The sequence below is a fragment of the Centropristis striata genome, chromosome 20, assembly GCF_030273125.1.
Source record: "Centropristis striata isolate RG_2023a ecotype Rhode Island chromosome 20, C.striata_1.0, whole genome shotgun sequence".
Lineage (NCBI taxonomy): Eukaryota > Metazoa > Chordata > Actinopteri > Perciformes > Serranidae > Centropristis > Centropristis striata.
In genome coordinates, this window is record NC_081536.1 from 19,828,075 (window position 1) to 19,852,272 (window position 24,198).

Genomic DNA, 24,198 nt, shown 5'->3' on the forward strand with positions numbered 1-24,198 from the left:
TAATCTCACAGGCTTTCTCCAAGTTGCTTGAAAATCTAAGTGGTTTATGTGCAAACAGCCAGATCAGTCTATGTGCATCAACCATTTTTACAAAGTATAAATCTCTCATTTTCTCCATTTCTTTCACAGGAGGTGGTAAAATATCTTCATTCAATCATATACTATTTTAAGTATTCACTATGTAGGTTCTGAGGTATTCAGGAACACAGCAGAAGTAGACTAGGGAGTGTGTTGTACGGCTAGTGCTTCTCACACAGATTTACAGTCAAAGATCAGTGCATGAATATAAACAAACTAAATAGATAAGATCACCCAGCTCATGACACCATGCTCCGGTGCAGGAAGGCCAAAAATCTGTAGAATAGAGGTCTTTGCACACCTACATCCACTGCAGGTATTAAACGATTGTGGCCACATCACTCCAATAAATGTCTAGTGTGTTAAAGATTGGCTTTAGCCTCAAATATTTTTATTTGACCGTGGAGAGCGGCGCCTCCTGTCCACCGTTTTCAAATTTATTGAAATATAAGCAATGTCATCCATGGGAATCCCTTTGCTCATATACCAGATTGCATTGGCATGCCTGGTTTCATGGGGATTTAAGAGGAGAAATACATATTTGTTGATTTGAAAAGGGAATGAACCTGAACCAGAGTCCTATGATACCATACAATTATGCAAATGCACACTTAAAAACAAACTGCACGCAAATGATTTGGCAGAAATGCTTTAGGAGATTGAGAGGTGTGTATGTGTACACATGGATGTTGGCATGCAAAAACAAACGCACTGGACATTGTTCTGTGGCTGTACGTACACACACACACACACACACACACACACACACACACTCCAGGGATGATGTCTGGCTAGGTGGATAAAGTAGTGCTATTGTAATTCGATAGATGGCTTTCCCTAAGATAATCTGCCTTAAACAGATGATCATTTTGGGAGTAGATTTGATTGATGTGGGACAGGCAGAGAAAGAACAAGAGGGAGATGGAGAGAGCGAGAATGTCTGTATTTTTAAGTCTGTGCGTATGTGAGAGAGACAGACTGAAAATTAAAAGGGTACGTATGGTGAAGAACATTATTTTGTGCCAGCTGGACTCTAAATGATGCTCAAATTGGGACTTCTCTCTCCCCCTCTGCCTTTTCCTGTCTGTGTGTCTGTCTGTCTCTCTGTTGCTCTGCTTCTCTCCTTGTTGTCATTGTTCATTTGACCAGTCACACTTTAATATTTTCCCTTATTTTATATCCTTTTTGGATAGAATTTGTGCTGCTGTGTGCCTTTATTCGTTTTTTACTTGTGTCATTTCAAAAACTTTGAATGTGTTCCTCTTTTATTGTTGCAGCATTGATACACTTTACCTTCATGGGCTGCATTGCTATTTATTGATTTTGGGAACAAAATATTTTTATTGTGCTTTCACACTTCTTTCACATGCTGTGAAGGGCTTTCCTCGGCTAAAGACATTCTTAGTTGACTATGCATACAACTTTGTTGACAAATTGATTACTCTATCAAATCAACAGATCAGAGTTTTTGCACAAAGAAAGAAAAAAAGTATTAAAAGATGTGCTAATAAGTTTTTTGGACATAAGGCATTTAACATTAAGAAAAGATACAGATAAGAAATCTTAGTCGACTAAGACCAAAATGGCCACTTAGTTTACTAATCACCTAATGGACTAAGAGGGGCAGCCCTAATGTTGTTTTACATTCATGCTAATGCACAAACCTCTGCATGAAATATGACCCCTTATTCAAATTGCTTCTCCTAAAAGTGAATAAAACTAAAATAAACTAAACATTTTTACCCAAAATCAAGCAGAGCACTGCTTTCACTTTTACACTGTGCGACAATTCTGCTATTCAATAAATGTTTGCATCAACATGAGACTCAGCTTCTTCTTCACCTGAATTCAGTGACATCTGCTCCCTGTTGTGTAATACTCTTCTTCTCTGGACTGCAGCTGCAATATTCAGGAGATTTTTTACAGGCTGCTGCTGCAGGTGCACGCCCACAGCTCCCTAAAAGTGAAGCCCAATCTTGATTGGTCCCTGATGGCTCACTGTTAGTTTAGGAAGCACTTGATTGGATTTGCAGCAGAGTTTTCTGTGAGTGGAGCATGCATTTTAAACACTGTGGGGAACCAAAATCCTGATCAAGATTGATATTTGTTTAATTTGAAGACATTGTAAAATATGTGTTTTGAGTTAAGTTACGTTTTGACTCCATAGTGTTGAAAAATAGTTTAAGGCAAGAGCCAGTTTCCTAAAGTTCTGTATAGGAACATATTTGGTCAGGGTTCAGATGTAGTTGTACTCTCAATGCACGACAGAAATACTTTAATTATTGGATTGCTATGACCACAAACATTACTAACAGATAGCATCAATATTATTTAAAGGGTCAGTTCACCAAAATAACAAAATTGTTCTCACTCAGTTCCTTGTAAGCAGTGGTGGACTGTAACATACTGTACTTAAGTACAATTTTTAGGTTCCTGTGCTTTACTTGAATATTTCCACGTGTAAATGTATACTTCTACGTCATTACATTTTAGAGGCAAATATTGTACTTTTTACTCCACTACATTTAGCCAACACCTGTTGTTACTTTTCAGGTCAAAATTTAGCATGAAAAACAAGATCAATTTGAAATGATTATTGTATTTATGTTTAGAAATTAAACAACATTACAATATATTAAGTAGTTAAAATCAGCTTCTTCATTGACAACAGTAAAATTCTGCTTACAGACATGCATCAAAAATCTATATTTTTGGGAATATTCTGCATACTGAGTACTTCTACTTTTTATACTTTAAGTACATTTTGATGCTGATTATACTTTTATTTAAGTACCTTTTGAATGCAGGACTTTTACTTGTAGTGGCGTAATTTCACAATGTGGTATTAGTACTTAAGTAAGGGATCTGAAAATTTCTTGCACCACTGCTGGTAAGTGAGCAAATATTTTCTTTGTCTTTTGTGGCAGAAATGACCTTCCCCCTGCTAACCTTTTGCAAAAGACTATTCATAATATTCATAATTCATATCATTTGTTTTCTGAATCTTAAGCAGATGCAGAGTGTTTTTCTGTGATGTACCAAATTCTCATCTTTCTGTCTCTCCTCATCAGACTCTCTGGGACACACTCTTCATCCTCACCCACCATCCCTCTCTCGTACCTTCTTATATTCTGAATGGCCTTTCATTTGCTGGAAAAAGCAGATATCAGAGTGAAAAAAACCTCTCTCTCTTCCTTCCTTCCTTCCGCTCACTTCCATCTGCAGTTTATTTTGTGTTTCTCTCTCTCTGTCTCTCTGTCTCTCTCTCCCTCTCTCTGTCTCTCTCTCTCTCTCTCTCTCTCTCTCTCTCTGTCTCTCTGTCTCTCTCTCCCTCTCTCTCTCTCTCTCTCTCTGTCTCTCTGTCTTCCCATCCCTCTCTCGCAACATAATCCTCCGCTCAAGCCCCTAGGTTGCCGTAGAAACATCAATAACATTCCTGCTTGACAACATCTTAGTGCATTAAAGTGGTCGTAGGGAGACTCGGCCCAGCAGAGGCGTGCAAACACACACACCAGACACACACGCTAACTGAAAGCCATCACTTGGATTTCCGCAAAAATAGCAACGACTCAACCTGAAAGAGGGAAAAAATAAGAAAAAGTTGTATTTAAAACTAAAGCCAAAGTACTCTCTCACTGTCAAATGAGTAGAAGTAACTTAATACGTTATGGTAAATTTAGCTACATTGAAGATTGTACATCTGATGCTGATATACAGTAGAGCATGACAGATATTTCAGTTGACTGATATTATCAGCTGATATTGGCCGATAAAAGGAGTATTGGTATCCATGTATATGCTGTCCGATATGTGCTGTTATGATAATTTTTTCTTTTCTTTTCTTTTCTATTTTTTTTTTTTACAAAATATACAATGCGAAAAAAGTGAAAAAAACTGAACAGTAATGATGTTTATTTAGCTATTTATTTTATATTTTATTATTTATTTTTTATTTTCTCAATTATCATTTATAGAATTTGCTGACAAGATAATACATTGTTTGTATATTGTAGCTATAATAATGTATAACAATGTAAAATATTATTTAATAAAGTTCTATGTTTGAGAACATTGGTCTCTGGGTACCTTTGCAGAGTTGTGAAAAAATGATTATATTGGCTGCCATATTGGTAATCTATCAATTTTTTTCCCCCGGAACATCGGCATCTGTCTCAAAAAATCCCATATTGATCGGACTCTAGATGTTACATAACATTTTATTTTATTTTATTTTTTTTTTCGTCTTTATGTTGTAGATGTTCTTAATGACTGCAGGGTGATTATCAGGAGTTACACCACCCCCTCTGCAGCATTCAAACACTGCTGCTTTGTTGTGGAGCAGGATCCTAATTCCCTGCAAGGTGTTCCTCTGTGACTCTGACCTCTGACCTTTCATGTGTAAGGAGGGGATGTCTTCAGGCTGCAGCTAATGATTGCTTTCATTATTGATTCATCTGAAGATTACTGTCCCAATTAAATGTAGTCCTTAAAATGTCAGAAGATAGTAAAAAAAATCACTTCAAAATTTCCTTAAGCCAAATTTGGCAAAGTGAAATGTCTTGTTTCATCCAGTCAACAAGATATGCAGGTTATTATACTATAATACAAAAAAATAGACAATCCTGACAATGGAGAAGTTGGAACCACAGAATGCATGACATGTTTGCTTGAGAAATGTCTAATTTTTTTTTTATTTTCTTTAAATATACTAATAGACTAATCATTTTGAATCTATACAGTTGTTTTCTGGTGATCAAAAAAGCATCACAATTTTTCCAGTTGGTTTCTGTCGCAATATCAGATTCTCACTACAGGATTATGGCGATCAAGGGAATTTGAGATAAAGATATTGCGATATCTATCGAAAATAAAAAAAATAAAAAATGAAGTAATGCTCTCTTTCAAAATCATCTTTAACTTTGTTTATTGTGTGTCTCTTTTTTGACAAATGAAAGCCAAAAACTGAGAACTTAAAGAAAAGGATATGGTTTAAGAGGCGCAGGATTATTTAAACAATGTTATCATGTGTGTTTTATTGACATGACAAAAATTGTATTTTTAAAATGTCACGGTTATCATCGACATTTGTATATCATGATTCATCATTTCAATCTGGTCGCTGTACAGTCAGGGGATAAATTTTGGTGGAAAATATATTTTGACTTTGACCGAGAGCTGGAGGAGGTGCTGCTGCCTAAAGGGGTTTCAATAATCGTTTTCATAAAACCCTTTAGTTAGACATCAAGAAGCACACTAGTTAAAATGACTGTGCATTACTAATATTTCTGCTCAGGATCATGGTCATAAAGAAGAGTTTCCTCTGTTCACTCTCATGTGAAACAAGTAAAATACAAGTTTCTGCAAGACAGCAGCATGCTTCTACACTGTATTTTTTTTCTTTCTGTTGCACTCTGAAGCAGATGCGTGTGTGAGTGTGTGACAGTGACAGCATCCGCTAGAGTCCACTCTCGGCTTGGAGTAACATCACTTTCTCTCCCTCTCTCTCTCTGTCACTTTTTCACTATCTATCTCTCTCATCCCCCGCCCTCTCTCTCTCAGTCCATCTCAATTAATACTCTCCCACCTCCCTTCGAGGGCCTATTATACATTAGCCCTCTAAATCGAATCTCATGGAAATTGCCAGAGAGACTAACGCTGCCAGTTTGACTGACACGCCGTTGGATTTGTATTCTGCACGAAGAACAGCCGAGCACCTACACATGCAAAATGACATACACAGAGGCATGCACACAGTGGAGCGGTCAGCCACACTCTAGCCACGTTACTGCACATGAAAGCGGGCAGGATGGATACAAAAACACATACAGAGAAATGAGCAGCTTCTAAGATGATTTATTGTCATACAGTACAGTACTGGGGCAAAGAGATCACATTTGTGTGTGTTTGTGTGTGTGTGTGGCGATAACGACGCTCTCTCTTGGTGACAGCGGCTGCAGATTGTTCCATGGACAGACCTGTCATCATCCCAGTCAAATTATTCTGATTGGCTGCTGATTTCCTGATGGCGTCCCTCTGTGTGTGTGTGTTTTGTGTTTGATTGAGAGCCTGTGTGCTTGCATTCTTGCATATGGGATTTGTGTGCTTGCGTGTGTGTGTGTTGTGTGATTTCCTGATGGAAGCCCTGTTTCATCATCTGTTGCCATTCCCACCTGTCTCCACTGTGACTGTGCTGTGTCTAATCACTTGATGTGATTTGTGTTGGTAAAACAACGTACCTTCCTCTGATGAGGGCCTCCCCCCTAGTGTGTGTGCATTTGCGTGTGTTTGTGTGTGTGTGTTTGATGCAGGCACCCTTTGGGGCTTCCAAATCAACATTGTCAAGATCCCGCTGTCCCATTATACAGAGACAAACCTTTTTGTCTGACACACACACACACAGTCATACAAACACGCTCTAGGCCAGATACACACTGAGTTTGTTGCAGATCCTTGTTCAACACAGTACAGTTGACTTGTGAGGCAATCAGGACAGATATTTTATACTTTCCCAGTTCTACTTTGCCGTTTTATGTTGGGGGTTTTTCACTCACTCCAAACACACACACACACACACACACACACACACACACACACACACACAGGAATACCTTGTGAGTGCTCTAGTCAGACAACCACATAATGGGCTAAAGAGGTACACGAAACAGATGGTTTTCCACCTAGCCGCCTCACTAATGCTAACAGGACGTGTCACACAGGGAAGGAGTAGAAGAAAGTGGGTGAGAGAGATAAAGACGCAAAGTAGAGTCTGGGGAGATATTTATACAGGGACAGAAAGTGACAGAGACTGACAGATGGAAAAATGTACGTTTGAAAGGTTATGAAGAGAAAGGTGACGGAGTTGTTACAGAATGAGAGAAAAAGTACTTTCTGAAGAGAGACGGTAAGTTTTAAAGCTACCAAACCTCCACTGCAAACTCTCCTTTAAAGTTGGGCCCTGTTAGTTTGGATGTCAGCTTCATATGAGTATCTGTCCTCCCCCTAAATACACTAACTATCCATCATATAACTTGTCAGTTAGTTTCAACTTGTGACAGCTCGGGCCGGGTATCAAACCGCAGAGCTTTTTGAGTTCCTACCAAAATGTGTCTGTAGCATCAAGAGTCCAAAGTGTTCAGTACTGAAAGTTGGAACTGAAGGCCCAGTGAGATTCTTTTGCTGGTTTATTGAAGTTATTGTTTAAATTTCATGTGTTGTGATCTACATCCCACGAGAAGTGTCTGTATCTGCTCTGCCATCTGCCTGTATTTTCTCTTTCCTTTTCATTGTGCTGTATTCAGGACGTTTCTGGGAGTCTTCCTTTGGACTTGAAGCTAGAAAAATAGCAAAAAACAAATAGGGAAAAACAAGCTAATATAGCTAAGTGAAGCACAAAGTGGACAAAACTCATTTAAAAATTCAAATTTGCTTTCATAGAGCAAGGGGAGAGGGGCCAAGTTTGAATGTTGTACCTTGACTTCACAGTTTGGTCCTTTTTGATGAAGTCTTAACATTATTTTGTCTATTTTGAGTCAACAGGAGGACAGAAGGACAACAGGAATGACAATAAGAAAGTAAAGTCAGGACCAATTCTCATTGTTGGATTGCTGGTGTTACTTTCATAAGACCAACATTGGCCAACATTGTTGCAGTTGCTGTTCAACACCTGAATATGTAAAGTTGATGGTTGTTCTTTGAGGTATTTGAGCCGCAACTCCTCCACTGTGCTGGACAGGTTGGTACAAAGTGACAGTGTTGAGTGCAGCATTTTAACCTGTCTTGTTCTGGGGGACTTTAATTCCTGTGACTTGGCAAATCATCTGCCCACACTACAACAGTATGTAGATTGTCCGACTCGTCTGATGCGCACCCTGGATAGTGCTATGGCAATTTACCCGATGCCTACAAATCCATCTTTAGGCCTGCCTTGGGGAAAGTCATACACCTGCTCCCACGCTACAGGACGAAGCTGAAACGGGAAAAGCCGGTGCATAAGGATATACAGATGTGGTCAGATTGTAAGGAGGAACTTAGAGACTGTCTGGAGGACATGGACTGGACCACTTGGGTTTTCATGTGGACACCCACATGAATTGACAGACACTATCACATCCTATATAATGTTCTGTGAAAGTAACATAATCCGTACAAAAACAGTTAGAATAAATCCGAATAACAAATTATGGGTAACCAGTAGAGGTGGGGGAAAAAATCGATACAGCATAGTATCGCGATATTGACAGAAGAAGTTGGTACAACAAAGATAACACCGGAGATAATAAATAAGGAGAACCCCGTCCGCGTTAATGTCAAGAGTGTGGATTTATTTCGGATTTTTTTTAACACGGAAGGGACGAATGAGATAGAAATGACACATGAAGTTTGCAAGGAGTGCCACATGAAAATAAAATACTCGGGGAATACAACGGACTTGCGGGCTCATCTAACTCGGCACCATCCTGAGATAGCATTAACTGATGACGCCAAAGCCAATGCTACATCAGCGCTACCGAGAAACCAGCCGACAAAACTGCCTCTCAATTCAGAACGTGCAAAAAAAATAACACAATCCATTGCTTTCTTCATGTGCAAAGACTTGAGGCCATACAACGTTGTGGAAACGATGGTTTTAGCTACATGGTAAAGACACTGGAACCAGGTATGTGACTCCGTCGCAACGTTATTTCACGGACACAGCCGTATCAAAGCTATACACAGCAGTAAAGCTTGAGGTTGAGGAAGGTTTGGGAACAGCAGATATACTTGCGATAACTTGTGTTTCGTGGACGTTGCGGGCAGTAGATTCATATGTGACTATAACGGCTCACTGAGTGACAGATGACTGAAAGCGTCTATCTCACGTTCTTTAGACTCGAGCAGAACATGAACGTCACACCGGAGCAAACGTTGCACTGCATGTTTAATATCAGTTCAGTTCAGTTTGACTGAATTGGTCAGTCTGTGGGTTTGACTCAGCATTGTGGAGAAATAAAAAGACTGTCTTATTTGACAAAACAATTATTGATTTAATTTAATTTTGTGGACACAAAATGCAGTTAAATAAGTAATTTTAAACAGTAAAATCGCAAAGCAAAAACATGCCCCTGTGACCCACCTCTCTCCATCCTGGGCTAATGAATTAAATGTATTTTATAGCTGATTTGATAAGACAGTTAAGACATAAGTTTTCTGTACTGAGCGACATGAAGTGTCTAACTCTATTCCACAGTATGTTTCAGTGACACTCACAGAACACGAAATTGCCTCAAGTCTGGCATGTATAAAACCCAGTAAGACCCCAGGGCCTGATGGCCTTAGAGGCAGAGTGTTAAAAGATTGCACTATGCAATTAAAAGGAGTTTTGACTAAACTATTTCAGCTCCTGCTTGACTTGGGTACAGTACCTAAAATTTGGAAAACATCTCACATTGTGCCCATCCCTAAAAAGCCAGGTGCTTCAGAATTAAAAGATTTTAGGCCCATTGCACTCACCTCTATTTTAGGCAAGTGCATGGAGAGATCTTAAGTAGACATATGATAGCCTCTGTATCGAACAGCCTGGACCATCTACAGTTTGCATATAAAAGTAAGAGGGGCACAGATGATGCGACTGTATTTCTAAAGCTATTTACCCTGTTTACTCCTGTTTTTTCCTTTGCTGAGGGTTTCCCTGCACAGCAGCTTTTCTGAATAAGGCAGGTCTTATACATTTGTAAACTTGATTTGTACTGTGGTGTGCTTTCATGAAATGTTGTACTTGAATGGGTGATGTGTGAAGTACAGTTATTGCTGTAGGCTATTTTATATCCTTGAAATGTTTTTCTTCATTGTTTTACTATTATTCTGTTGTTTTGAGACATGTTTATGGTGAAACCAAAGAGGAATTTCCACTCAGTGGATGATAAAGTTTTCGTATTGGTATTACCCAAAGTCTACCATTTTGTAGTCATAAGAAAACACCAAACGTGCAGCGTTAAGTGAGAATAAACACTCAATGCCTCTTCACGCCAGTGGTTTTTGTACCACAGTGTAAATATGCTGCTCTCCCTTGGCAAAACATGTTTTAAAAAAAACTACACAAAAATGCTCTGGTGGACACATAACGCTACGAGGCAGTGCGCCCAATGGCTGATTTAGTTCATCCTGAGGTTATGTGCAGATTTTTACCTACATCGATGAATTGATTGGTTGAAAAGAAGGTCTAATTTGTTGACCAAGATTTCTTTGGTCAGAAAAACAGAAAAACATATGGGAAAAAACAAAGGCAGGGAAAGAGACAACTGTATCTTTTCATTTTTTCCCTCCAATCTCTACCCCTGTCCTTCCCCTACACCCACACTTCACCCAGGAGACTGTATGTCACCAATCTGTGCCAGGCTGTGAAACATTAGCACCATGCAATATTCAGCAGGACTAAGTCAGGCTTTTAGCATCAGGCGGGTTTAGGCTCTATATGTTTAGAGGCAAGCCTGCAGCAAGAACAATCTGATGAGCTAACAAGTGAGAGCTTTCACTGCTAAGGATTGTGATGATGTTTGTGTACAGCTGTGTATGTCGCCTTTATACTCTTAAAGTGTGTGTGTGTGTGTGTGTGTGTGTGTGTGTGTGTGTGTGTGTCTCTACACGGTATAAAAGATGCTCCTTCCTTTTCAACTCATCTGAGAGGGTTGAAAAGTGAGAAATGTTTCAGGTATTATTTGTTGAATGAAATGTTGAGAATGGCAGTATTATTTGTCTCCTCACAGTTACAGAAGTTGTGTGTGCTTCTTTAGTTTCCTTTCAGTTTTTTTGCTTTGCGATATTCAATTGTGACTGGTCGCACAGACTCAAGAAGAAGTGAAGATGTTATAGTGTGTATGAGAGCAGGAGCTGAGGTGCCTATTCTTCAGCAGGCTTTGTGTCAATCACCTCTGACACTTGAACACACACCCACAAGCACGCACACAATCTTCCCTCCTGCTATATCACAATGCAGTGTTCTACCTTATTCAACAATAACCCTTACAAAGATTTTCACTTGCTTCTTTTTCTTTCTTACCTTCGTCCTTTCTCCTTGATATCCTAGCTTCGCTGCACTGGCTCCCGGTTGCTTTTAGAATAGATTTTAAAATATTATTGTTTGTTCTTAAAGCTCTTAATGGCCTAGCCCCTCAGTATTTGACCGAGCTCCTTAAAATCCACACCCCTACCAGAACACTGAGATCCTCCAGTCAGCTGCTACTGGCCACCCCTAAAACCAGACTTAAAACCAAAGGTGACCGTGCCTTTGTGGCAGCGGCCCCAAGGTTCTGGAATAACCTGCCCTCCGATCTGCAGGATCTTTTGAGGTTTTTAAATCCTCCTTAAAAACACACTTTTTCTCCCTGGCTTTTAATCACGTTTAAGTGGACATCTTGCAAAAACAAAATTTTATTACATTTTTAAAATTTTAATTTATTTTATTATATTTTAATTTATTTTATTCTATTGTTGCATTGTGTTTATGTATTTTAGTATTTTAGTTTTTACCGTATTTCCTGCAACTGTGATATCTGTACAGCACTTTGGTCAACCCCGGTTGTTTTAAATGTGCTCTATAAATAAAGTTTGACTTGACTTGACTTGATATTACTTCTATTCTTGCATCCCCTCCTGGAGATTTGGAACCTCTTTTTTTCGTTGCCTAATGAACAGACGAACAGTGAGAGAAAGCTGCTAGATAATAATAACACTTACAAGACACCCGATATACCACACCGAAGCAAAACAAAAACGGTGTAATAAGACATCATATAAATGTGAAATTGTGGAAGTGAGAAAGACAATCTCCAGTTAACTGGAAGGGAATAATCTAAGTCAGGATAAAGTTCCTTAAAGAAATAAAAAACATAAAAAGTTTTGGCAGGTGCTTTTCCCCCTTTTTTTTGTCAGGATAATTTGTTGTTGTAATGCTCATTTTGGCCACAAGTGCACGACTTGAAAAAATAAACCTGAATCATTGAAATCCTGGCAAAAATTTTCAGTTTGGAAAAGAGGAATTTACAAAGATTGTCCTGGTAAAACCTTTTTTACATTTGTTCTTAAGTTATAAAGAAAAAAAAAAATCTTGGATCAGATTTCATAAAATAAGTGACCAGATTTTTTTTCAGGGCTTCCATATGTAATAAAACTGAGCAACAGATTATACTGTGCATACATTGTCTTGCAGATACTAAACATTGTTTTTTTGTTGTTGCATTTTTCTCATGGTGATGAACATATTCTGCAGCCAGAAAGTCTGATTTGTGCATCTATATCTACTAACATGGTGGAGTCACATTGCAGTATTTGCAGTATGCAGCACATTCTCCTCTCTTTGTCACATTGTTCTTGAATCGAGACTTCTTTCCTCTCTACCTCCCTCTCTCTGAAGCCCTTACCTCTGTCTCTCCAATTCACAATTTACCTACTGACACTTATTATCTCCGAGAGCAGCCCTGGGCTCTCTTATGTACATATATCTCTTTATCTGTTTCTGTCTTTTACTCACTTTATCCACCTACGCACACACTCGCTCACACACATTCCCGTTCTGGCGTTTTTGAATTCACTGCTCTGGTAAACTGTTAAACCATACCCACGCCATCTAACCTTGTGTTAATCCACCATCTGACTCTTCTCTCTGCTTCTCTTCCTGTCGCTCATCCCTTTCTGGCAAACAGCAGCTCTTGAATAATTGCAGTGAGGAAGAAATTTTCAATGCATACGTGATGGGCTCTCTGAAGCATCTCTCTCTCTCTCTCTCTCTCTCTCCCTCTCTCTCTCTCTCTCTGAAAGTCTATCCCTTCTTCTTAATCCTACCTTGTCTAACTGAAGAGCCTAGTTTTACACACAGGCACACACACGCACGGCAGGCTACACACAATTTGGATGAAAGCAGCTGACTGCGAGCGGAAATGCATAGGGAGAGGAACTTATCTCTCAGTGGCACTATGTTACTCGATACACACACTTAAACCTCAGCCTACTCATTTATACACTCGCATTACTGCATAAGCACAAGTGCGCACATGTACAGATACACACGTTCGGTCATTCACATACATTTACAGGTCAACTGCTGTTTGTAACATGACCTTAATGAGAAGTGGATTTCTGTATAACAAAACACTCGAGTTGTTGATCATTCAGTTTCACCCATACGTCTGTTTAGTAGTGCAGTGTGTGTGTATGTGTGTGTGCACATGTGTGTCAGCGTGTAGGTGTGTGTGCAAGATCATACATTATGTGGAGTGTTTTAACACAGTCATGATTAGTGCAGTTATGTGTTGTCAAGTGGCAGGAATCACTTCCATTTCTAAACAGGCGCAAACATAATAATGTTTACACACGCACGCACACACACACCGACACAAACACTCACACAACAACAACAATGCATCCCACAGAGGGATTTTTGAGAGGTAAAGTGTTATGCTCACTTGACAAATAATACAGACAAACCTTAACACCAGTACGTGGTTGTGTGTGTGCGTGTGTGTGTGTGTGCGTGTAGCAACCAGCTCACATCTCAGTTTTACATCAGCTTTATGAGCACAAAGTTGACACACACACACACACACACACACACACACACACACACACACACACACACACATTCTCAAACACAGTCATCTCTCATTCCTGTTAGTTAATCCACCCTCCCTCCAGCTGTGCAATCATAATTTAAAGGTGTTGTCTGTATAATTTCTGTGGATTATGTGATTAGGAAGCTATTGTGGCAGATTAATGTGTGAATGAGGTTAACCCATGATGAAATGGCTTTTGTCAGCCCGTGCCCTCTGCGGCCTATTGTAATGCTCTGTCCTTGTCCTTTTGTGTGTGTGGAAGACAGAGAGACAGGTGGAGGCCAAAGCCTTTTAATCTTTAAGCTCACAGTATTTATTTATGATCATATGTCGCAATTTATTTCGTTAATGTGTTGCGTGTTAGTCCGGTTTAACCCTCACCTCACTTAAACTCTCCTCTCTGCATCCCTTTTTTCTCCTTCCTTCCTTCCTTCCTTTCTCCCCCTCTTCCTCTATTCTCCACATTAACTCCACGGAGGGAGACAGGGGCGACACAGCTCAGAGCAAGAGCTGTTGTTGGATCTAGATGGAGCTCTGAAGAGAGGAGGCATGGCTGTGGCAGAGCCTGGAGCCAGCTGTCACAAATAGAACATTTAATAGTGTCTCCCTTTCTCTCTGTCTCTCTGGAGCTGGTCTGCTGTCGGCTCAGGTCATTCCAGATAGGAGTCTATCTTAGGATGATCTCACTGACAGCACCCACTTTAGACTAATCACTCCATTTAGACTGGAGTGGCCCTGAGGTGGGAGGGAGAGAGAGAGAGGAAAAGAGAGGCAGAAAGAGAGAGATGACAGAGATGAACAGTTACTACCCCGCAGGAGCAGAAGGAAATGAGGGAAGATCCGAGCGAGGGCCACGAATCATTGAGAGAGAGAGAAACGCCAGACTGATTCTGAAATAGAGGAAAAGAGATGGCAAGCAAGTTTATTTTAAGAGCCGCCTGTGAAGCATAATAACTGTTAATTGAAATGAGGAGTGTTTCACTAACCTTGGGATATTTATGTGAATATACATGTCTGAGTCTATTTATGCAGGCCTGACTGTTTGTTTGAGCTTGTTTATATGTTTGTGCTCATGTTTTAAAGTTGAATAGTCACCTAGATTGCACCCGTCGTCCCATGTGTTTCTGTCTGATGATAGTTGGGTTCCAGACCTCTGATTTGTTGACCATTTCTCAGTTTTATGCACCAAAAGATCTGGTGTTGTATTCACCGATGGCCACTTTCTCAGATGTAAAATCAACCAAATCAATTGGAAGTTTTTAGGTTGGATTGGAGACGTAAATTGGCCCTCCAAAGTTGTGAAAAGCAATGAACTAAACCATTCAGCAGCACTTAATGTGGCACCTTTATTCAGTTGAAGTTAACTACTCCTATGACCACTACTGTGGCATGATGTTGATCAGATGGAAACATCATAGCTGACTGTTTATAGCAAACATGAATCTAAAAATCTGAAAACAACACTTAAGGCAGGCATGTCCAAACTATTCCACAAAGGGCCGTGTGGCTGCAGGTTTTCGTTCCAACCAAGCAGCAGCACACCAGACTTGACTCAGTTAATCAACCGATCTCAGTCTTCAGACAGTTAATTGGTCAAACTGTGTGCTTTTGCTTGGTTGAAACGAAAACATGCAGCCACACGGCCCTTTGTGGAATAGTTTGGACATGCCTGACTTAAGGTTTCCACATGTCCTTAAAAAGTCTAAAATCCCAAATTCTGAATATTAAGGCTTTAAATTGTCATAAAATTAATTGATTAGTTAATGTGACAGGTTGACTGGATTGGATTATGAATTATTTATTCGGCTAACATGGTGTGTCCTATCATCAAAAAATAGCTATCTACTGTAGATCTACTGTAGCTCAAGAACAACATATTTAGTGCTTTGTTGAATCCTCTCTCAAAAAACGTGCAAGAAAATGCGCAAATTTGTGTATTGACACTCATAAATACATAAAGCTGACACAAAAAGCCACCAGCACACTCCTGCCATCACACAATATTATTCTGTATTCTCAGCAGTAGCATCACTAAAGTTGGGCCCCAGTGTGCCCCACTTTGTGTTAACAACCTTCACTCCTTGAACTCTGGCAGCGAACTCCGGACAGCGTTTGAATCTACTGCCACATTAGAGATGCTCCTGACTACACTCACAGTAGATAGTGGTCTAATTTTCCTTCATGTCCTTTAAATTGCATTCACGCTGGCTACTTGTCCTTTTTAGCGAAAATGGTAAATGTTACCATATATTTATTGTCAGTATACTTTTATTAATCTGAAAATGGTTTGTCTATGGAACAACAATGCTGAAAGGTTGATTTCTTATGACCTTGTCCTGGCTGACTGCACCAGTTTGCACATTTCCCTGTATTTTTGTTCCAATTATTAAGGAGCTAATAATCTATGAAGAACTACCTTCAGGTTATTGTTTCAACAGAAAAGGAAATAGCAACAGAATACTTGCACATGCACTGACTATTGAAAGTACAACGTGACCCCTGATGGCTCTGTCTATTCACTGGAGCTCAGTGTGTGTTTGTGCATGTATGAGGTCCTTCTACTGTATGCCAGCTAATAATGTACAATAGCTCCGTCTCTCCCGTGTGTGCCTCCCGTCCTCTCTCTCCGTGGCCAGATAACCTCAACCTGTCACTCCTCGTCCTCCGCCTCTCCTCTCCCATTCTTACATCTCTCTTTCCATCCGTTCATTCCTGGGTGTCCCTATTCATTCAGAGTGATGGAGTTGGTCCGACTTGCCATTGCCTTTTCAATGTGGTCGAACACACTCACACACACTTGGGCGCATACACACAGACTTTGTGTTCACCACCCATTTACCTGACTCAATGCCTCTATTCTCTGGCTCCAAATTGACCGTTGGCTGGACAGATGGACGGATGACCCATGGTGGTCCCTCTCTTTTTTTCTCTCTCTCTCTCTCTCTCTCTCTCTCTCTCTCTCTCTATCTCTCTCTCTCACACACACACACACACACACACACACACACACACACACATACACACACACACACACACACACAATAAAGATATGCCCATAGCCCTTCCTCAAGAATATAAATGTGTTCAGAATATACTTGGTGTTCTACTTCTTATGAATACCTGAATTCTACCTGCCATCTCTCTTTCTGTCTTTTCTTCAGTAAAGATATAGTGAAACGTTTAGTGTGTTTTACAGTTTCTTCATAAGTAGAAATGTGATATTTTCCTTTTGCATTATGTCAAAGATGCAGCCTTATTGTCCAAGTATATAGACACAAGGAAATGTCTCTCAGCATGAGCCTGACCGAAATGTGATTTCAGAGATTAATACTGACTTTAGAGGGAAAAACAAATTGATTACCAAAATCATGGAAAATAGACCTTTACTATGTGGATCATGCACTGTACTTGGAAGGCTGCTTTCTTAAACAAGTAACTTTATTAAAGAAAATGTATCATTATTATACATTTTTTATACATTCAACATATAATGTTTTATATTGTCAACCACTAAATGACCACTGAGAAAACAAAGAATAGACAAAAAATAAGAAAAATAGTCTTATAAGAATCAGTTGTTTGTTCAGTATATCTGACCCTTTAGATAAAGAATACATAAAGTAAGTAGTTCTATGAAACCATTTCTAAATAATCTTTTATGTGTTATATGTTTAATTTTGCTGATACCAGTCGATACAGATATGTCTTTGGCAGACTGATAAATCGATACAGCAGTACTTTCATATATTCACTTATATACAATAACGATAACAAATCTACAGGAAGAAAGAAAATATAGACAAACAGCTCACCCAAGCAAAGGTAAGCAAAAATAATCATATAGCCATTTTGTGCATGGATGAAACTGCTGATTATTTTCTCGATTAATTGTTTTAGTAATTTCTGAATAATATAAATTAGTGAAACATGTCCTTCGTAATTTTTTTTTTTTTTTAAAAGCAACAAATCCCCACTATTTACAAGCTGGAACCAGGGAACATTTGGCATGTTTGCTCGAAAAATGAGCCACAGATTATCATAAAAGTGACAGAATGTTTTGTTTCCCCCTGTCGATCATTAATTCATTGTTTATAAAATTTTTTTTTTTTTGTTAGATATCAAAACAACCCAACAGCAGTTAGACTGATATTTTCTTGCTTGATTTAGTAAAATTAATAAACAGGAGTATCTGTTTTTCAAATGACCCCCTCAGTAGCTACACAGGTTACTGATATTATTTACAGTGCATAATGTTTGCACTGTATACCGATCTTTGAAGTGAAAAACGTACTGCATCTCTGATAAAGATATGAAAGGTCCGGCCTCAACATGGCATGCGCTTGCTGAGCTCTTATATCATACATAACTGTGGCTTTGTCAACAGTCTGCGGGCCAGATCTTTTCCATCTGAGGTTAATCCTACAGAGAGAGAGAAGGATCCCAAACCTGAATATTACCTCAGCTCAAATCTCCTCGTAGTCAGACGCCACTACTCACATCTCACACCTTCACACAGAGGGGTTTGCATGTCAAGATAAGTGGAAAAGGTAAAGGGAGACAAACACCCTCCTGTGCAGTACACTGAATGACAAATGCACACACGCACGCACAGCACCCGTATAAACATTTATTCATGCGCACAGATAGACCCATACCGAGGAAAGGTACACATACAGTACGAACACACACAGACGCTCACACACACAGGCACTCATGCACAGACACACACTGGCAGTAGAGCTCATCTGTGTGGTATCTGCTCTCTTCTCTCTGCAGTAGGCAGATAAGTGCCATAGTCAAACCAGCGAGGGAGAAACACTGTACTAGATAGGCCCTGCAGCTAGACTCCGTACTCCCTGCGGCGGCTCTGTCCGTGTTTGTGTTTGCAGGGACTGAAGCAGAAATGTATTTTGAAATGTGCGATAATCCTTCTACTTGAATTTCAGTCAAATTTGAATGTAGATTTTAAATGAAAGTCGCCTTTTAAACAGAAAAGTACTCCTTTAGAGTTAATTATATTCAACTGTGAGTTTCAAGTCTTTGTGCACACTCACTGGATGTGTTTACTGAGAAACAAAGTAGTGAGGATTCAGCTGATTGTGGTTAGTAAATGCCACAAGGTATATTGTTAGGAAATTCCTTCATGAGCTTGTTTTACTCTTTTGCCACACACAAGCATTACTTACCTTTTGTTATAACCCTTTTTTGTCAATGATTTGACATTTATGTTAAGAGAGGCAATGTTAGTAATAAAATGATCAGCTGTCCAACTGGAGAACTCCAAATCTTTGCAAAATTGCACACATCTCATGAACACGGTGCACCTGTTATGACCTGAAGTCACCTCCTCAACTCTGCATCCAAGCCAACATGAGTTTTCTCATTAATTGTCCCATTTCTATTACTGAGTAAACTGTGTGGTATTTGCTCTTAGTAGGCAGATAAGTGCCTGACTAATAGACATATTTTATGATTATTTCACATTATATTTAATACATGACAATAACAGTACAGAACAAATGATAAACTGTAAAATTGTGAAGGCAATAACTGCCGAAAATAAAATACCCTGTAAATAACCTCTTCTGCTGCTAATGCATCAACACTATATTACATACATCCAACTAGTTGTGCAATACATTTTTATTTCTTATTTATTTTTCTTTTATTTATTTATTATACTTATATTATGTTTTTAGTCTTTTTCTGTATTGCTGATGTTTACTAAAAGCTACAAAACATAATTTTAAAGTATTGAACGTATGTATATTATATATTGGACTTATGTATAAAGTTTGGGTAAAATTAGTGATTTGCATGAATTTTGAGGAGATCATTTCTCGTTATTGTCAGTTTTCCTGTTATTTTAACAACTTCTTACATTTTTTTCATCTGTATTATGTTTGTTTTAATGTAATTATAACTTTTATATTACTTTTTTCTTTGCAGATTCAGTGTTTTATCCCCCTGATGCTTGCCCATTGTTCTGCAAGCTTTTTGGTTGTTTTAACTGTACTTTTTTAATGCAGCTGAAGTTTATATCTGACATAATAATCCAAACTTTAGAAATAACAATTTAATTAAGTTTTTCCATCATAGAAATAGATGAAATGTCTTCTTTAATGCATGTTTTAAACAAAGGGCAACGCATTTAGCTTTACAATAATAATTTCCAGTCATTTGTGCCCAGTTCTTCATACTGTAGCCCCAAATATAGTTCTGCCATGCTCCAGACTTCAAACCTTTTGTTTTGTGTGCAGTACTAAGCCCGACATTTCTGCATCCTGCCCGTTGTACCATCCTCTCACGGTGTCCATCTTATTCTGCCTGTTTGCCCTACTTTGCCTGACTATCCATATCTCCCCTCATTATTTGTATAATCATGTGTTTACTGTCTGCACAAGGATTAAAAGGACGACCCCAGACTGCTAACAACCGATAATGAGAATGAACTCAGTAATAGCCAGATAACTGGTTTGCTGTTTTATAGTCTCATCTTTATTTTGCTTCTCTTTAGCCTGTGATCTCCGTGTCAACACAGTTGCATAATTTAACTCTGGCTTGGTAACAGTTTTATTAAATTTAACTCCCTTTAGACTGAGGCACATCAAAACACACTGTTGTCATCTGTGGACTGACTATAAACTTTACAGATCACTTTTATGTTCTGACCCTGAACTTACAGCACAAAACTGCAGTGATCAGAACAAAATATCATTTAAAAGGTGTCTTTCAACTAGTGTCTGGCATTGAAAGCCATTGAACCTGTGAGTAATTAATTGCAGCACTCCACAACTCAAAGCAAAGATTCAAATGAGACAGATGAGGGTTAGAATAAAGTGTTTTTCCCACTATAAAGCTTTTTAGGAGCAGTGTGTAAACCTCTTTGATTTCTTCTCCAGGATTCTATCTGCCTTTGTGCACTTGTGTGACCTGATGTGGTATCATACAGTAGAGCACTGGTCTGAAGAGCTCCATTGATCTGTACACTGACCGATAGACCCATAGACTGCTGCAAAGCCCTGTGGGTAAAAAAAAAGGCAGTAGTTTATCTCCTAGCAACATACAGTAACATCGTCCTGAGGTTTTTCTTCCTTCTTTCTGTGTCAGACTCTTTTTCTTTCTTTCTCCCTCTTCTATTTTTCTCTGCCTCCTAAGACCCAACAAACACTTGAGTAGACCGTGTGTGTGTGTGTGTGTGTGTGTGTGTGTGTGTGTGTGTGTCCCTCAGGGGTCCTTGTGCATGTCCATCTCTGTGCTTTCTACCATGCAGGATAAAAGCCTTTCAGCTGTGACTGCTGCCCAATCAGCCCCTGCCACACCACTGCAACTCCACTCCAGCACCAGTTAACTATCACACTGCTGTCATTAGAAACAGTGTGTGTGTATGAGTGAGAGAGACAGACAGGGAGAGAGAGAGAGAGATGTAGAGGATGAGAGAGAAAGGAGGCCCAACAATCTGGGTCAGAGGATTCAGACGGCTGAGCACCAGTGATACGTTTCTGATCAGGTCCACTGGTGTGAACTCTCTCAGCACCAGTGAAGGAAACACTCTGGATAGACTCTTATATGTGAGCATGAGGTTCAGTGAAAGGGGCAAATGTGGTGTATTATAGGCTAGCTTTATCCACTCACAATCAGGCACCATTTACACAGCATCTTGCTCCCTTGAAAGGAAAGTCTGTTGATATTCTGTGTTTTCTTACTTTCAACAAATCACAAAAAAAGTCCAAATACGAACAGTGTGGCCAAGGCATGCAAGACTGTAGCTCGTTCCAGTGTTGTGCAAGGTAACACTGCACAAAAGCTAGCTCAAAGTGCAGTGTATGCTGATTAAATTGAACTACCTGTAGTTTACATTAATAGTTTAATGTATATGTTTTAAGTTCACAATCATAAACAATGAACAAGCTCATGTTCATTACTTTTCTAAGTGCTTCAACTTGATGTGTCATTTCAAATTTGTTGCAGACGTTTTTAGAGTTCTTGTAACAGACACATTAGGCACAATTTGCATAAAAATTTGAGATTTCCTCTGTTGTAATCTGTACTGATTGACTGTACTGAAGACATATGAACTAGCTTCAGCGGTAACGGTGTGTCGGTTTAAAATGTGACTGTGTTAATTAGTGACTCAACTTGCTGACAGTTGTGGTTGCTTGTATTGATGGCTGCTGTTGAATTCACAAACATACAGTCATGGAAAAAAGGAGGAGCTGATATCTAGTCATTTTCCATGATTTTCTTGATTATGATTTTGGTTATTATCAAGAAAACTAGAAATGTCTAGATATCAGCTCTTAAATTAAACTCTTATGAGCTATTTTTGTGGTTCTCATTATATTTGTCCAAACAAATGTACCTTAAGTTGTACAGGGCATTAAAATGAACAAAAAATTGAAGAAAACAAGGGTGGTCTAATAATTTTTTCCATGACTGTAGGTGTCATGCACTCATGCATGTTCGTCCATTTTCCTCTGCTTATCCGGGGCCGGGTTGCGGGGGCAGCAGGATAAGCAGGCTAAGCAGGGCATTCCAGACGTCCCTCTCCCCAGCCACGACGTCGAGGCGTTCCCAGGCCAGGCGAGAGATATAATCCCTCCACCGTGTTCTGGGTCTTCCCCCGGGGCCTCCTACCAGTTGGACGTGCCCGGAGTGGCGCCCGGGAGGCATCCTTACCAGATGGCCAAACCACCTCAGCTAGCTCCTTTCGACGCGAAGCAGCAGCGGCTCTACTCCGGGCTCCCTCTGGATGTCTGAGCTCCTCACCCTATCTCTAAGGCTGAGCCCAGCCACCTTACGGAGGAAACTCATTTCAGCCACTTGCATCCGCGATCTCGTTCTTTCGATCACTACCCAAAACTCATGACCATAGGTGAGGGTTGAAACATAGATGGACCGGTAAATCGAGAGCTTTGCCTTCAGGCTCAGCTCCTTCTTCACCACGACGGTCCGGTACAACGCCAGTATCACTGCTGACGCTGCACCAAACCACCTGTCCATCTCATGCTCCGTTCTACCCTCACTCGTGAACAAGACCCAGAGATACTTGAACTCCTTCGCTTGAGGCAGTACCTCTCTCCCCACCCAGAGGGGGCAGTCCACCGTTTTCTGGCAGAGAACCATGATCTCAGACATAAATTCAGCACAGAGCAGATCGTTCGGGACAGGAAGTCGTGCATAGACACAAAATAAAACATCCGGTATATTTTCAAAATAAAATACCTCGGGTTCACGGCGGCTCGTATTTCACAACTTGAAGACGTCATGATGGGCGGGGACAGACCTGAAGTCAACAGGTTAGAGGTTTTCACTCGTCTTTTCACCCCACAGACACTGCTCATTCCGGTGCTTGTTGTAAACAAGCAGAGATCGCTAAATAAACACCTCCTGCAGCAGCAGCACATACACACTGCACTGCTACAGAGCTAACTGTAGCTAACTGCTGCTAACGAGGTCGGCCGGCTTGTTAACTTGTTAACAAGCCGCTCGTTAAGACGGAGTCGCTGGATTTGTCTCCAGTCATTAATGAGGAGATGTTGATTCTCTTCCAGTTATATCAATTGATTAGGCGTGAATTCGCAAGATCTCGTGCATCCTCGGGACTCCGCTGTCCGCAACAGCTTGACGCAGATGGATTCGGTGTGTGTTGACGGACTGCGGAGATACGCAGCCGTTGCGGACGGACCTCTTTTGGAGTCGTAACGCATCCAGTGAAATCCCAGGGTTATCCTTTATTATTAATGTATATCATGTCAGCTTTATGTATAACTTATGTGTGGGACATTTTTATCAAAAAGTAGCATTTCATTGTCTTGATGTGTGATGTGAAGTTGTGGTCCTGTGAACGAGTAGGGGCTTGAGTTGTTGCTGTCCATTAACATCCAGTTTAAAAGGTTAAGGGGACATTTATTTACGTTCTGTTTAAGGGGTTTAAGTTACAGCCTCCACAAAGCATCTGACTGGAAGGGTTAACTGCATTATCAAACTGTCACGTTTGCAACTTATGGTCAAACCAAAACAGGCAACTTACTGGGTTAGGGGGCACTTCCACTCTCGACCTATCCCACTAACTAGCTCATAATCCAGGTAGCTTCCCTGTTGACACTTGTGTATCAGAGGCCCTAAGTGGCTTTACACAACTAAGTCCCTTAACAGATCAGACAGCTCTTCTATGTGTCTCACACAAGTGTAGGATAAGACGTGTCTCAGCTTCGGGGTGGGACTTTAATTCCAACTTCTGTTAACCGACACAATAAATAGAAATCTACTGTTTTAATTCTTTCTGTGTGTCTTTTGTTTAAAAATATAGATAGCACTGTAAAGCCTCTTGCTTTACCAGAAAGAACTCTCCCCCCAAGGGACTTAATTGTGACAAAACAGTTCTCGAAGAAAATCCCAAGCAGGAACATCAGAGGTTAACAAAGTGGCAACGAGATGTGGGATGAGAGCTGACACATAAATAGAGGAGACAACAAGAGAGGAGAGAGGAGCGGTTTCTGACAGCAGAGGTGAGGGGTCAGATGTAATCAGCACC

At 40.0% G+C, this 24,198-nt stretch overlaps 1 protein-coding gene across 1 annotated transcript in view; it reads left to right on the forward strand.

The window, feature by feature from the left end:
* Nucleotides 1–24,198, forward strand: part of camkmt (calmodulin-lysine N-methyltransferase) — a 115,104-nt gene that overhangs the window by 29,689 nt on the left and 61,217 nt on the right. The gene's annotated exons all lie outside the window — the stretch shown is intronic.